This window comes from Tursiops truncatus, chromosome 21 (genome assembly GCF_011762595.2).
Source record: "Tursiops truncatus isolate mTurTru1 chromosome 21, mTurTru1.mat.Y, whole genome shotgun sequence".
NCBI lineage: Eukaryota > Metazoa > Chordata > Mammalia > Artiodactyla > Delphinidae > Tursiops > Tursiops truncatus.
Genome location: NC_047054.1, coordinates 12,840,922 through 12,856,302, shown reverse-complemented (window position 1 = coordinate 12,856,302; position 15,381 = coordinate 12,840,922). Strand labels below are relative to the sequence as shown.

Here is a 15,381-nt window from a genome sequence, read left to right as displayed (position 1 = left end):
TCGCCCCTCTACTTCCTGCTGGGGCGTTTCGTGAGTGACAGCGTCTCTGCGAGTCCAAGAAAAGTTAAAGGTGGGCGGAGTTTGTGAGCTGCTTGGGAGGCCGTTAGGAGTTGCTTACTTTCTTTCTGTTACAAGAAAGCAGCAGGTCTGCAGCAGATTTCTGATGTGCAGCTGCCTAGATATCGGGTGTGCACGGGCTTGGCTTTTCTGAACCGGGAGAGGGGTCGTTCAGGCACCTGCACAGGTGGTCACGCCTTGCGCTGGTCCTTGCAGTCAGCTTGTCCTTGGAGTTGTCCAACATCCTTCCCAGGGCGCGGGACAGGCTGACAGTCCTGGGTTTTATTGGAGTGGTGGGTTTTTTTCCTTCTTTTCTTTATATCTTCGCAGGCATTTCATGGGAAATTAGTAGACTGTAGAGGAGGCTGCAAGTCAGATATTTTACCCTGGAAATCCACGCGCGTTTCTCAAAAGATTGCGCCTAGTTATAGTTTCGTACTTTGTTTCGGTTGGGCCTGGGATCCCTGTTTTCATGATCTTTCAACTAGTAATTGTTAATGTGCTCTGAAGACAGAATCCTGGAGGAATGCCTGTATTTAAAGGTAAATAAGAAGTCTCCTAACGCACCTCTTGACTGACACCCTTGATATATGTAGTTAATATATGTGATATGACATGATTAATAAATGTAATGCGTGGGAAACTACAGTCCCCATCCCATCCCGCTGAAAGCAGAAACGCTCCAGTTCCCGAGTGGGGAATGTCAGAGAGAAATGGGCTGAAGAGCGAATGGCAGGTGGGAGGTGAACAATTATAGGTGACCACAAATTGCTTTTTCAAAAAATGTGTTCTTGTTGAGGAGAAAGCTGGATGGTGGGTTGAGACCCAGCTTTGCCATTTATTAACTCTGTAATTTCGTACACGTTTGTTCACCTCTTTGAATATCAGTTTCCTCATCTGTGAAATAAGGATGATTTTACCTTTCCTCCCCACATGACAGTTTTTGTGAAGGCAAGTTAAAGTATATGTGAACATACTTCTTAAACTCCATAATCACCCAAAAGTGAGCTGGTAATGATAGTAATGTGGCAAGTGTAATGAAAGGCCAGGGCAACTAGGAACACCAGTTAAAAGAAGGGTTGAAACTAATGACCATGGGGTCAAGGCTGAAGAATAAAGCAAGTGAATCTGGGAAGGGCCTGAGATTCTGGGAGAAGACAGATGGGTCAGCTGGCAGTATCTCTCTCCTTCCGTCTTGTTGCTAAGCTTGAGAAAGGTAGGAGCCACATCTGATGTTCACAGTTGTCTGCTTGGTGTCTGACACAGTGTCCAGCACATGGTGCCTTTGCTCTTACCTTCCCTTTGCCTGGAACACTGTTACCCCACGTTATCAGTCAGGATTCTCTAGAGAAACACAGCCAGTAGGAAATGTGTGTGTGTGTGTGTGTGTGTGTGTGTGTGTGTGTGTGTGTGTGTGTGTGTATACACACATATATGTATATATTAATGAGTATACATACATATATGTATACTCACTATATATATGCATGTATACTATATGTATACAGTATACACATACATATATGCACATATGGTAGCACATACACACACACATATATAAGCTATACTAAGAGATTTGTTTCAAGGAATTGGCTTCTGTAATTGTGGCAAGTCTGAAATCTGTAGGCAGGTTGGAAACTTAAGTGGGAGCTAATGTTGCAGTCTCGGGGCAAAACTTCTTCTATCTTGGGGAAACCTCAGTTTTGCTTTTAAGGCCTTTCAAGTGATTGGATGAGGCCCATCCACATTATGGAGGGTAGTCTCCCCCTTACAGCTTGTAGGTGTTAACCACAGCTCCAAAATAGCTTCACAGCAACATCTAGGTGAGTGTTTGATTAAATAGCTGGGTACTATATTCCAGCCAAGTTGACACATAAAACTGACCATCATATCCTGGAAAGTCTTTGCTCAATATTATGTTTTCATAACATTTAAAATTGCAGTCCTCCACACACACAGCCTTACATTCCCTACTCTCCTCTTCTTTTTCTAATGTTTCCCTTAGCACCTATTATCTTTGATCCATTGCCCTATTTTTGATTTCTTATGTTTACTGTCTTTCTGCCCCTTGTAGAATATAAGCTCCACAGGGCAGGGATTTTTGTGTGTGTTGTTTACTGATGTATCCTCAGCACGTTGAATGGTACCTAACGCACAGTAGGCCCTCAATACATCTTTGTGAATGACTGAAGGAATTTTGAAGGTGGCTACTCAGTAAATACTTGTGGAATACATGGAGGGTTTCATCCTGAAGTATTCCTGAACAGACTCTCTTGAAGGGTGGAAGGATAGTAGATTGCAGGAAAAAAAGGAATAATTTCAGAGTTCATATCTAGGAGGTGGAAGAAGTGAAGAAGCAGCAGATCAGGGTGTGCGTTCCCTTTGCCCTGTTACTTAGCTGTGTGACTTTGGGCAGGTTATCTAATGTCTCTGGGTCTCAGTTTCTTCATTGGTAAACTGAGAATAATAATGCTTAGTACACAGGGTTCCAATAAGGAAGAATTGATGTAATAATAGGTTTAGCCTAGGACCTGCCACATAGTGAGCAGTAAGAGGTAGCTGTTGTCAATGTCATCATTATTATTCAATATGAAAGTGGAGACATTAATAAGAATCATTGAAGTAGACTAAAAGTAAAATTATTGGAATTTAAAAGACGAAGGGCCTGTGAGGTTGGGATGCTAAAGTCTGAAGTGATGTTAATACACAAGTTTGGGTCCTGCAGAGAGTTAGGGGCATAGTTCACTTTAGGTCAGGGTCCTTTAATTTTGTTTCAAAACAGAATGAACGTCTTTCAGTGTATGCAGCCCAGAAAACAGATTAATTGACACCAAACCCTTCAGTTTGCCCCAGGCTGCCATTTTAACTGCAGGGCTAATTGGTTCCAGGTCAGAGGTCCCATTCATTTGCTTCCTGCCGACACTTGAGAGAAAAATGTACATTTTTGCTGCTGACTTTTTTGCTCACCAGGATTCTTTTGTTTTCTCCTGAGGTTCTTGCTTTGGGCAACAAGAGAGATGGTAGATTCCAAAACAGCTTTCTATCTACCCTGACCCAACTCCACCATAATTATTACCATATACAGCTAACAGGCGTTTTTAAAAAGATCCAAAGGAATACATACTCACATTGAACCCCGTGCATGTCTTGTGGCTTACCTATTGATACAAACAGAATTTCTAGTTTTGGTCCCCTCTGATAAAACATAATAGTTTTTCCGATATGTGGGTTGTGTGTTCGTCAGAAAAATACTAATTTTGAAAAACATAGTGTGGACCTGGTCATTCTGTGACATCATGTCTGATTTTAGCTTCTTGGGAGGAAATATTTATAGTCACGAAGACAAGTAGATTTCATGTAGAAGAAAGATGAAGGCCGGATGTTTGAGGTTTTTCTTCTGGTCTTTCTGCTTCCCATAGTATCTGACTACAGCTAGTTACAACGTTTCATGTTTGTTTAAGGAGTGGGCAGATTGTGAAAAAATAGACAGTTGGCTGCAGCATTCTGAGCTATGTTTTTGCTTCTTGATTTCTGCTTTGCTCCATTGTTATAAGAAATAAACGGGAGTGAGAGCCACGTTTAAGAATGATAGATTCTTTCAGCAGTTCTTTTTTTGACCCAAGGTCATTTCTTCACATAGAGGACTGTGGAATTTGGAGTAACATTTTTTTTGAGTGTCATCCAATTGTGGATGGCTGGACTTTGGTGGGGAATAGTGGTCACCTCGACCTTCCTTCAAGATTACAAGATAATTTCTTGTCTAACTGTTAGGGGTGGGTCAAAAAAGGATCACTGTTCTGTGCTGCTTCCCAAGTGAAAAAAAAACCCACTGATTTAAATGGAGTTCCTCCTTGCTTTCCTGTGTATTTTGTTTGAGACATGCTCATAATAAAGAATCAAAACAGTACTTTCACATTTATTGTTTTCAAATTAAGGATAATCAAATGTCAGTTTAATTCAATGTCAAATTAAGACTGATTGATGTCCTGTCCAAAGCATTAGCATATCTTGATAAATCCTTTTCTAATAGGAATAACCTTGGATGAGATTGGGTGGGACTTAACACTTCGTTTTGTTTTCGTGGTAGGTTGTCCATATCTGTATCCTTTCTGATAACTAAAGCACCTAGCAGGGATGGAAGCCTCACCTCCTGAGTTAACCTTGTTTCAAAGCCTCAGGCCTTTCACTGCATAATCCCAGGAGGTGTCATCCACATCAAACTGTGAGTTTTTTTCAAGGAGGGGACTTTGATGACTTATTTCCATCATTTTCCTAAAAGGTGGATAATTGATGTTCTATTTTTACCTTGTTCTTTTCATTCCTGAGATATGACAGTTGTGGTCACTTTTTGAGTGAAATTGGGATTGAGTTCCCATGGTTCCCTCCACTTTCCAGGGACACTCTGGCTCTGAATGTTTGTTCTTACCTGACTCACTATCTCAGCCTCCATGGAAGGACCCTTTGTTTTATCTTGCCAGATTTTCACCAGACATCTTTTTTTCGAACTCTTGCTTCCTTTCATGTGTGTGGTTCCCCTCACCTTTCCAACTCACATGGAGTCCAAGGTTTTACTTCTTGGGCCTCTTTTCATTTAGGCTCTCCAAGGAAATTAAAATTTTCGTCTTTAGCATACAGGGCAGTTTAGCCTTACATGCCCACCTCAGCTTTGGACTTTATGTTTGTATATCCAAAAATCATATTAACGTGTCCTGCTTGCCAAGGTTCATCTACCCCTCAGTACTGACAAGAGTTTCAAAATTTGGAGTCTTTTCTCCCTTCTCTATCATTTATTTTAAGTGGATACGAGTCTTACTTTCTAGCTGATATGAATTATACTTCCTTAAAAAGAAGACAAGTAATTGTTTAAATTTAAAGTACTTTTTACCCAGCTAGATAGATTATCCTCTTCATTATTTAACTTGATAAATAAATACTGGACCCCTATTAGGTCCCGGGCAAAGATAATAGGTATGGGAATATAACAGTGAACAGGACACAAGAAAAGTCCCTTCCCTCATAAAGTTTACATTCTAGGGAGAGACATACAATAAACACATTTACAGATTATATAATGACAGGCAATGGTAAAGGATTAGAAAATGATGGGACTGTTATTTTTGATAGGATGCCTAGGGAAGGTCTTTTAGAGCAAGTGTCGGGTTCCAGAATAAAGTGAGGAAATGAGCCACACAAACATCTTGGAGAAGAACGTTCCAGAGAAGGACATAGCAAATCCAAAGGCCTGAAGCTGGAGGGAGCCGTGCAACAGCAGGGAGGGCAGAGTGACTGGCACCCATGAGAGATGGCAAGAGTGCTGGGTGAAGACACTGCAGAGGAAACCAAGGGCCAGATCATATAGAGTCTTATAGTCTAAGGAAGGACTTTGGATTTTATTTTAAGTGTGATGGGAAGCCATTGGAGAGTTTTGTGCAGGAGAGTAACAAGATGTGGCTTATAGTCCGTATTTTACTTTTGTTGAGATGTATTTCATATACTGTAAAACCTGCCCTTTTAAAGTGTATGATTCAGTGGTTTTCATACAGTCACGTGATTGTGTGACCTCCGCCACTATATCATTCCAGAACCTTTTGTCATCCCCCAGAGAAACCTCTTAGCAGCGCCGGCGAGCAGTCACTCCCCATTCTCCTCCCCCAGGCCCTCGAAACCCCTAACCTACTTCCCGTCTCTATGGATTTACTGATTCTGGACATTTCACAAAGGAATCGTATAACATGTGGTGTTCTGTGTCTGGCTTCTTTCACTTAGCATAATGTTTTCAAGGTTCACTCATGTGGTAGCATGTATCAGTATTTCATTCCCTTTTACAGCTGAATAGTATTCTATTATATGGATATACCACATTTCATTTATCCAGTGATGGATATTTGGGTTGTTTCCACTTTTTGGCAATTATGAATAAAGTTGCTATGAGCATTTGGGTATAAGTTTTTGTGTGGCTGTGTATTTTCACTTCTCCTGGATAATATAACTAGGGGTGGAATTGTTGGATCATGCGGTGACTCCATACTTAACGTCTTAAGGAGCTGCCAGACTGTTTTCCATGGCAGCTGTGTGAGGGTTCTCATCCTCACCAACACTTATTATTTTCTTTCTTTTGATTATAGTCATCTAGTGTGTGTTAAATGGTATCCGATTATGGTTTGCTTTGCATTTCCCTAATAAGTATGAAAAATGAAGTTGCGCTTCTTTTCATGTGCTTATTGGTCATTTGTTTATCTTCTTTGGAGAAACGTCTATTCAAATGTTTTGCCCGTTTTTTAATTGGATTATGTCTTTTTATTGTTGAGTTTTGTCCTTTATATATTCTCAATAATAGACCCTTGTCAGACATGTGATCTGCAGGTTTTTTCTCCCCGTTCTGTAGGTTGTCTTTTCACTGCCTTGGTAGTATATATAGAAGCAAGTTTTTAATTTTGTTAAGTCCAACTTATTTATTTTTTCTTTGATTGCTTGTGCTTTTGGTTTCCTACCCAAGAAACCATTGTCTAACCCAGGGACATGAAGATTTATATCTACGTTTCTTTCTAAGAGTTTTATAGTTTTAGCTTTCATATTTAGATCTTTGATCCATTTTGAAGTAATTTTTGTAAATAGTGTGAGGTAGGGCCCAAATACATTCTTTTGCACATAGATATCCAGTTGTCCCAGCATCATTTATTTAAAAAACTATTTCTGGGAATTCCCTGGCAGTCCAGTGGGTTGGACTCGGCACTTTCACTGCCGTGGGTCCAGGTTCAATCCCTGATCGGGGAACTAAGACCCCACAAGCCACACGGCATGACCAAAAATAAAAAATAAAAATAGGGGCTTCCCTGGTGGCACAGTGGTTGAAAGTCCGGCTGCCAATGCTGGGGACACGGGTTCATGCCCCGGTCCGGGAAGATCCCACATGCTGCAGAGCAGCTAGGCCTGTGAGCCATGGCCACTGAGCCTGCGCGTCCGGAGCCTGTGCTCCGCAACAGGAGAGGCCACAACGGTGAGAGTCCCGCATACCGCAAAAAATAAAAAATAAAAAAAATAAAAAGAATATTTCTCTAATTGAATTTTCTTAGCACCCTTGTCAAAAGCCAATTGATCATCAATGTGTGGGTTTATTTCTGGATTCTTATTCTCTTCCATTGAGCTATGTATTATCCTTATGCCAGTGCCACACAGTCTTGAAAACTGTAGTTTTGTAATATGTTTTGAAATTGGGACATATGAGCCTTCCAACTTTGTTCTTCTTTTTCAATATTTTTTTGGCTATTTTGAGTCCCTTGAAATTCCACATGTATTTTATGATCACCTCACCAATTTCTGTAAAAAAGCCAACTAGGATGACTTATGCTTTAAAAGTAACACTACAGCTGTTTATATGGAGAACATATTGTAGAGAAACCGGTTAAGAGGTTACTTTTAGTAGTCCAGGTGAAGGATGATATTGGCTTGGAGCGGGGTGTTAGCTGTAGAATTGATAAGTGGTTAGAGTTTGAAGATATGACTCTCTGGGTTTGTAGATGGATTGTGGTGTGAGAGAAAGAGAGGAACTGGGGGTGATTAAAGGTTTTGATGTAGGCAACTGAGTGGACACTGTTGCCATTTACTGATATGGGGAACCCTCATGAAAGAGAGCAGGTTAGAGGACAAAAAATCAAGACTTTGCTTTTTACATGCAAGTCTGAGATGCCTATTAGAAATCCTCATAGGGCTTCCCTGGTGGTGCAGTGGTTGAGAGTCCGCCTGCCAATGCAGGGGACACGGGTTCATGCCCCGGTCCGGGAAGATCCCACATGCCGCAGAGCGGCTGGGCCCGTGAGCCATGGCCACTGAGCCTGCGCGTCCGGAGCCTGTGCTCCACAACGGGAGAGGCCACAACAGTGAGAGGCCCGCGTACCAAAAAAAAAAAAAACAAAACAAAACAAGCATCAGACCACATGTGGCCCATGGGCCATAGTTTGCAACCCTTGGTCTATGTAGAAAATCTCTTGGAATCTACAAAAAAGTTACTAGAACTAGTGAAGTTAGAAAGGTTGCAGGATACAAGACCAATACACAGAAACCAATTTTGTTTACATATATGAACAATGAACAATCAGAAATTGAAATTTAAAAATAACAATTCCGTTTATAATAACATCAAAAATATAAAATATTTTGGGATAAATCTGAAAAAGATGTGGAATATCTGTACACTGAAAACTATAAGACATTGCTGAGAGGAAGACCTAAGTGTGTGGAGGATCCTTATTCAATGGCATACATATATGTGACTCAATATCGTTAAGATGTTAATCTCCTCAAATTGGTCTATAGATTTAACACAATCCAGATTACAATCTCAACAGGCTTTTTTGTAGAAATTGAAAAATTGGTTCTAAAATTCACGTGGAAATGAAAGGACCTAAAACAATCAAAACAACTTTTATAAAGAAGAATGAAGTTGGAGGCCTAACGCTACTTGATTTCAAGGTTTATTATAAAGGTACAGTAATCAGGACAGTGTAATATTGTCATAGACAGAGACAAATAGATCAGTGGAGCAGAATGAAGATACCAGAAGTATTGCCACAGACATATGAACAATTGAATTTTCAACAAAGTTGCAAAGGGAATTCTGTGAAGAAAGGATGGTTTTTCCAGCCAGTGGTGCTGGAACAATTAGATACCAAAAAAAAAAAAAGAAAAGAGAAAGACTTCAATCCATATACCTCACACAATATACAAAAATTAACTCAAATGGATTATAGACAAATATGAAACCTAAAACTATGAAATTTCTAGACGAAAACATAGGATAAAACATTTATGACATTGAATTTGGCACAGATTTCTTAAATACAACACCTAAAGTACAAGGCATAAAAATATTATAAATTGTACTTATCAAAATTTAAATTTCTGCTTTTTAAAAGACACTGTCAAGAGAATGAAAAGACTGCGATAAAATATTTGTAAATTATGTCCAAGAAAGGATATATATCCAGGATATTAAAAAAAAACTCTCAAAACTCAACAAAAAGAAACCAACTCAATAAAAAATGGGCAAAGATTTGAACAGACGCTTCACCAAAAAAAGTTTCTGGATGGCAAACAAGCACATGAAAAGATGCTCAACTTCATTCGTCAGTAGGAACATGCAAATTAAAACCACAATGAGAAACCACAACTATTGGAATGGTAAAAAAAATAAAATCTGATACATCCCAAGTGTTGATTAGGATGTGGAGGGTCTGGAACTCTCCTACACTGCTGGTGGGGATGTAAAATTGTACAAACAACCTGGAAACAATTTTGCATATGTTTTGAAATGATCCAGCCATTCCATCTAGGTATTTACCCAGGACAAATGAAAGCATATCTCTGTACAAAGATTTGTACATGAATGTTTATGGTAGCTTTATTTGTAATAGCCCTAAACTGGAAGTAACCCAAGCGTCCATCAACAGGTAAACGGATAAACTGTGGTATAAATAAATAATACTCAGCAATAAAAAGGAATGAAACAGTTGTACATGTTGCAACATGGATGAATCTCACAAGTATTAAGCTATGTGAAAGAAGACAGACCAAAAAAAAGGAGTACATATTGTATGATTTCATGTATAAGAATTCTGGGAACGCAAATGAATACATAGTGACAGAACGAAATCAGTGGTTGCCGGGAGTAAGGGGTGGGAGGGAAGGGATTTCCAAGGGGCATGAGGCAACTTTCAAGGATGATATGTTCACTATCTTGAATGTGGTGAGGGTTTCATGGGTATATACATATGCCCACTGTACATTATTAAATCGTACATATGAAATACATACAGTTTACTGTGTGCCAATTACAGCTTCAGTAATTTTCAGGATTCTGCTATTCTCTTTCAGGGAGTTTGGGGGTAAAGGGGAATCGAGAAATGCGGCGTACTTAGAAGGGGATATGGGATCAAGCATGGATTTTGGTTTTTTATTAAGTTGGGCTATGCTATAGCATGTTTATATTCTGATGAGGGGAGAGGACACACAGACGCAAAAGTAAGAGGAACTGACAGAGTCCTTGAGTGGGCAGGAAAGTCTGGGCTGGTATCCTGTGTGCGAAGGAGGCATGCGCCTTGGAGAAGAGGACAGCTCATCCACAAAGGGAGTAAAGACAAAGGCAAGAGTGAGGCTTGCTTGATGCCCACACTGGCTCTTTGTTAGTAATGACAATATCAACAATTACAACAATGAGAACAGTTAGTAGGCACTGTATTCATTAATAAAATGAGTCACACAAATTCCGCAGGAATTGATTTTCTTTGATGATGTTTTCAACCAGGACACAAATGAGCATCTTGTTGGTACAGATTTCTGGGTGTCTCCAACTGAGAAGGGATAATAATGCCTGCAACTCCAGCTCTCCTTTGAAGCAATGCTCATTTGGTCTGAATTGGAGTAATCCATTGATAGAGAGAATGGAAAGTCCTCTGCCTGTGTATTCAGTGTAAAATTTTACTGCAATTCAAGTTTTTCAGTGTCAGTAATATTTTCATAAACCAAAACCTCTGTTCTCCTGTCCCCTTGTCGGTACCATCACCGTCACCCCCAGAACCATTGCAGCAAAACTAGCAGTAGCTACCAAAGTGATGCTAGACACGAAACGGCTATCTCACTGCATCTTCGCACCAGCCCTATGGGGCAGATGTGCCATGAGCCCCTGTTAATAGTTGTGGAAAATGAGTCTTACAGAGGTTAGATTATTGCCTGAGGTCACATCTCCGAAGTATCAGAGCCAGAATTAAAATCCAAGTCCGTATGACCCCAAAATCCTTGCTCTTAACAAGAATTGTATGCTGTACTTACCTCCCCTTCTGAATGAGAAGTTTCACTGGCAAGAGTAGATTATATGGAATTTCCCTCTAATTCTTATTCATTGCAGGGACCACCTTTTGACAATAATAAAGGAACTCAGATGAATGAAAATAATTCATTTTCAACATCCTGCCTCAGCAACTGTTTTCATCTTTCTCCATTTCCTTTCGATCCTTATCCATGTGTACATATTTCGCATAGTTGTAGATGCAATGTTATATTCTGCTTTTATGGTTAATGTTATACCAGGCATTTTTCTTGTTGCTCTTTAGTCTTTAATGGATACATACTATTCCACTTTGTTAATGTGCTGTGATTTAATTAACCAAATCCCCTTGATGAACAAAAGTTTTTCCCAGTTTTTCAGTTTTATAAACTATGCAAACTGATTTTCCCCCCATCTTTTGTAATTTTTTTCAAAAGAATAAATTCCAAAGAATGAGATTACCAAACAAGAATTTGAACATGTTTATGTCTTTGGTACTTTAAAAGAGAGTGAAATTAGGAAAGTTTGTACCTTGGATGATGGTAGATAAATTTCATAACTGGCACAAACAGATGAATAGTTTAATTATTGTTCAGGAAGACCAAAATTGAAGACAAATGGGGAGTGACTGCTCAAGGGTACAGACTTTCTTTTTGAGGTGATGAAATGTTCTGGAATTAGATAGTAGCGATGGTTGCACGGCTTTGGGAATATACTGAAAACTGAATTGTATGTATACTTGAGAGGGGTGAATTTTTATGATATGTGAATTTAACTCAATAAAGCAGATATAAAAAATTACAGACAGTTTCAGATATTCCAAGTAATGGTTTCAGCCCTTGCTAAATTACTATCAGAGTGTCCTGTATTTGTTTTTATATTTGGAAGCAGCGTTTCACAGAGCTTAAGCTCATCAGACTGCCAAATGGCATCACCGCTTAGCAGCTGCGTGACCCCTGGTGAGTGCTGTAGGTTGTGTCCTCTGGAAGCCTATCCTGAGACAGAGTTTGGGGTGCAGGATGTTTATGAAGGATCAGGACTTAGGAAGGCAAGGCAAGAGCAGGACTGGCTGGAGGAAGGGATGGAAGTGAGATGCAGGTCTGACACAGCCTCAGCCAACCCCGACTGTCAGTATCCTGCACTGGGCTGAAATGGCCAGGCCTTTTTTACAGGGAACTTGTGCAGAAGTTTGGTGTGTGCTGCCCCAGAGGGGGAGGACTGCAGGCCAGGGGTGCCCTGCACCTGCGGCCGACTCTGAAGGAGCTGATAGCAGAAGACTGACCACTCTGCTTCCCACAGGTGGGCAGCAAGACCGGACATCTGGGTGCAACATCTCCATGTCAATCACAAGAAATTGCTTTAACCGCTTTTGCCTCAATTTCTTCACCTGTTAAACTGAGATAATAATACTGTCTACCTGTTAGGATCGTTAGAGAACGAAATAAGGCAACACATAGGGGACACTTAGAACAGTGCTTGTCATAAGTGTTCAAAAAATACTAGCGGTTATTATTTTATTATTCTATCATTATTTATAATACTATATATTATTAAATATAATTTATAAATATAATTTTATAATACTAAAATTATTAAATATAATATATAAATACTATCTATAGTATAATATTTGTTACTATCGTTATTAATGAATAATATAGTCAGTTTTGAAGAATTGTAATGTAGCATATATCCTGAGAAGGCTCTGAAGACCTCTTTTATTTTTTTATTTTTTAAAATTTATTTACTTATTTATTTATTTTGGGCTGCATTGGGTCTTCGTTGCTGCGTGCGGGCTTTTTCTAGTTGCGGTGAGCGGGGTCTGCTCTTCGTTGCAGTGTGCGGGCTTCTCATTGCGGTGTCTTCTCTTGTTGCAGAGCACCAGCTCTAGGCACACAGGCTTCAGTAGTTGTGGCACGTGGGCTCAGTAGTTGTGGCTCGCGGGCTCTAGAGAGCAGGCTCAGTAGTTGTGGCGCACAGTCTTAGTTGCTCCGTGCGTGTGGGATCTTCCTGGACCAGGAATTGAACCTGTGTCCCCTACACTGGCAGGCGGATTCTTAACCACTGCACCACCAGGGAAGTCCCTGAAGACCTCCTTTTTTTTTTTTTTTTTTTTTTTTTTGCTGTACGCGGGCCTCTCACTGTTATGGCCTCTCCTCTTGCGGAGCACAGGCTCCGGACGCACAGGCTCAGCGGCCATGGCTCACGGGCCCAGCCGCTCCACGGCATGTGGGATCTTCCAGGACCGGGGCACGAACCCGCATCCCCTGCATCGGCAGGCAGACTCTCAACAACTGCGCCACCAGGGAAGCCCTGAAGACCTCTTTTAAATAGACTTTATTTTTTAAAGCAGTTTTAGGGTCACAGCAGAATTGGGCAGAAAGTACAGAGAGTCTGCCCCCCAACACACATACAGCCTCTCCTACGATTCTGAAGGCTTCTGAGGAATGACATCTTTCTGAGATGGCTTGTGTATATTTTGAGGCCGGACTGGGCAGGCCTCTCATACTGCAAAGAATGAGTTGAATGATGTTCTGAAAGCTTCTCTGCCCAAGATTTCCCTGTGATCTGTCTCCTCCCGACTGATACTTCTATCCCATTCAGTCATTCTTGGTTGTTGACACCTCCACTGGTGAGATGGGGTTACTGGATCCTTCCTGCTCTGGCAGTTAGCTGAGAGCGGAACCTCATGTGAAGGAAATGAGTTCTGATAAACAGTTGTGGAATGGGGGAGCTCCCCAGTGCAGGGGCTCAAGGGCAGTGGGCCTGGATGTTGCACACAGCAAAGCCTGTGCATTTGTGGGGAGGACAGCATGAACCCATGGGTTCCCTGCTTGTGGTTTGGGGGGTGTGGGGAATCGGGAGAGGAAGACAGATGCTCGGAAAGGGAGGAGGAGGGTAAGAGGAGCCTTTGCTTAGTCACAGCTTTACCAAGGGCTGACCCTTGGGTACAGCTCTGCTAGAGGAAGAACGGAAAGACAGCTTAGATTTTTTTACTTTTTAATTTTGGAATCGATTTCAATTTTATCCACATTGTATAGGAGAAAATTTCTAAGTGTTGAAACAGCTTTGCTTTGAAAAAAAATCATCCTACAGGTAAATGGACTTTGTATGAATGTTAACACATATAAATTCATGTAACCAGCTGCACAGTCAGCATACAGAACAATTCTACCATCACATAAAATTCCCTGTGCTGTATCTCTGTACTCACACTCACCTCTGGCAGCCACTGATCTGTTCTTCAACACTATAGTTTGAGACAGCTCTGCTTTGAATAATTTTGTCTTTTATCCTCATGGAGTTTGCGAAAACTGTGGGTTTTTGGGTCAGAGAGAAATGTTACCTCTTCCATTACTAAGTATGTGATTTGGGGAGGTTAACTTAATGAGACATGGAAAGAAGAGGTAACATATTTATAAGGTCCTGCCCGCTGAGGATAAGTCTGTCTTTGCCATCTTGGTATCTTTGCCTTACTCAACAGATCAGAGTGAAGTTAATGGCTGGTGGCATGGGGATGGGGTGGTCTGGACTAAATGAGATAATATATGTGAAGTACTTACAACACTGGTTGTCATATAAGAAACGTTCAAAAAATACTAGCTGTTATAATTTCATTATTACTCTGATGAAAAATATAGTTGGTTTTGTCCAGACTGTGCTGAAGAGTTGTGATGTAGCATATACACCAAGAAGGCTCTGAAGATGTTTTTAAAATATTGAGTTTATTTTTTAGAGCAGTTTTAGGTTCACAGCAAAATTGATTTACAATGAACAGGTAGAAAGTTACTTGAGGAAAGAAGATAAAGGGTTTGGGAGATGAAATGAGATGGTTAAAAAGTAAAAGAGCCAGCATAGGGTGTGTTTGAAGAGAGAGATTTGTTCTGTTTTGGGGGGACGGGGTTGAGACATGGAAAAAAAAATTGGATGTAGTTGAATGCTGTGATCAGTAGGGCTTTTTTGCTGGATGAGGAGGATGTTATAGACATTTTGTTGTGTATTATAAAGGAAAATTTCTATGGCATTTTCAAAAGATGATATAAAGTTTTAAGTTGCTTTTAAATTATTTTTGGATATAATTTACTTATGTGTTCTGTTTTTTTTTTTTTTTTTTTTTTTTTGCGGTGCGCGGGCCTCTCACTGCTGTGGCCTCTCCCGTTGCGGAGCACAGGCTCTGGACGTGCAGGCTCAGCGGCCATGGCTCACGGGCCCAGCCGCTCCGCGGCATGTGGGATCCTCCCGGACCGGGGCACGAACCCGCGTCCCCTGCATTGGCAGGCGGACTCTCAACCACTGCGCCACCAGGGAAGCCCTGTCTTCTGTTTCTGAGGCAGACCTTGAAGCAGCACAACAGTCTTTTTTATTTATTATATTATACTTATTGTGATATATATTTTAATTAATGTGATATATATATGCAGATTTAATAAATACCATGTGCCAGGCACTGTTGAAGTGGCCTTATCAACCTTATCTCATTTAATCCTGAAAACAACCCTAAGAGA

General features: G+C 40.6%; 1 long non-coding RNA gene across 2 annotated transcripts in view; it reads left to right on the top strand.

Moving 5' to 3' along the window:
• The first annotated feature begins 97 nt into the window (after positions 1 to 97).
• LOC109547653 (uncharacterized) overlaps positions 98 to 15,381 on the top strand; it is a 38,754-nt gene continuing 23,470 nt past the window's right edge. For both annotated transcript variants that reach the window (XR_012328959.1, XR_012328958.1), the window contains exons 1-2: positions 98 to 599; positions 4,145 to 4,279. This is a non-coding gene — a long non-coding RNA (uncharacterized lncRNA). The remainder of the gene's footprint in view (positions 600 to 4,144; positions 4,280 to 15,381) is intronic.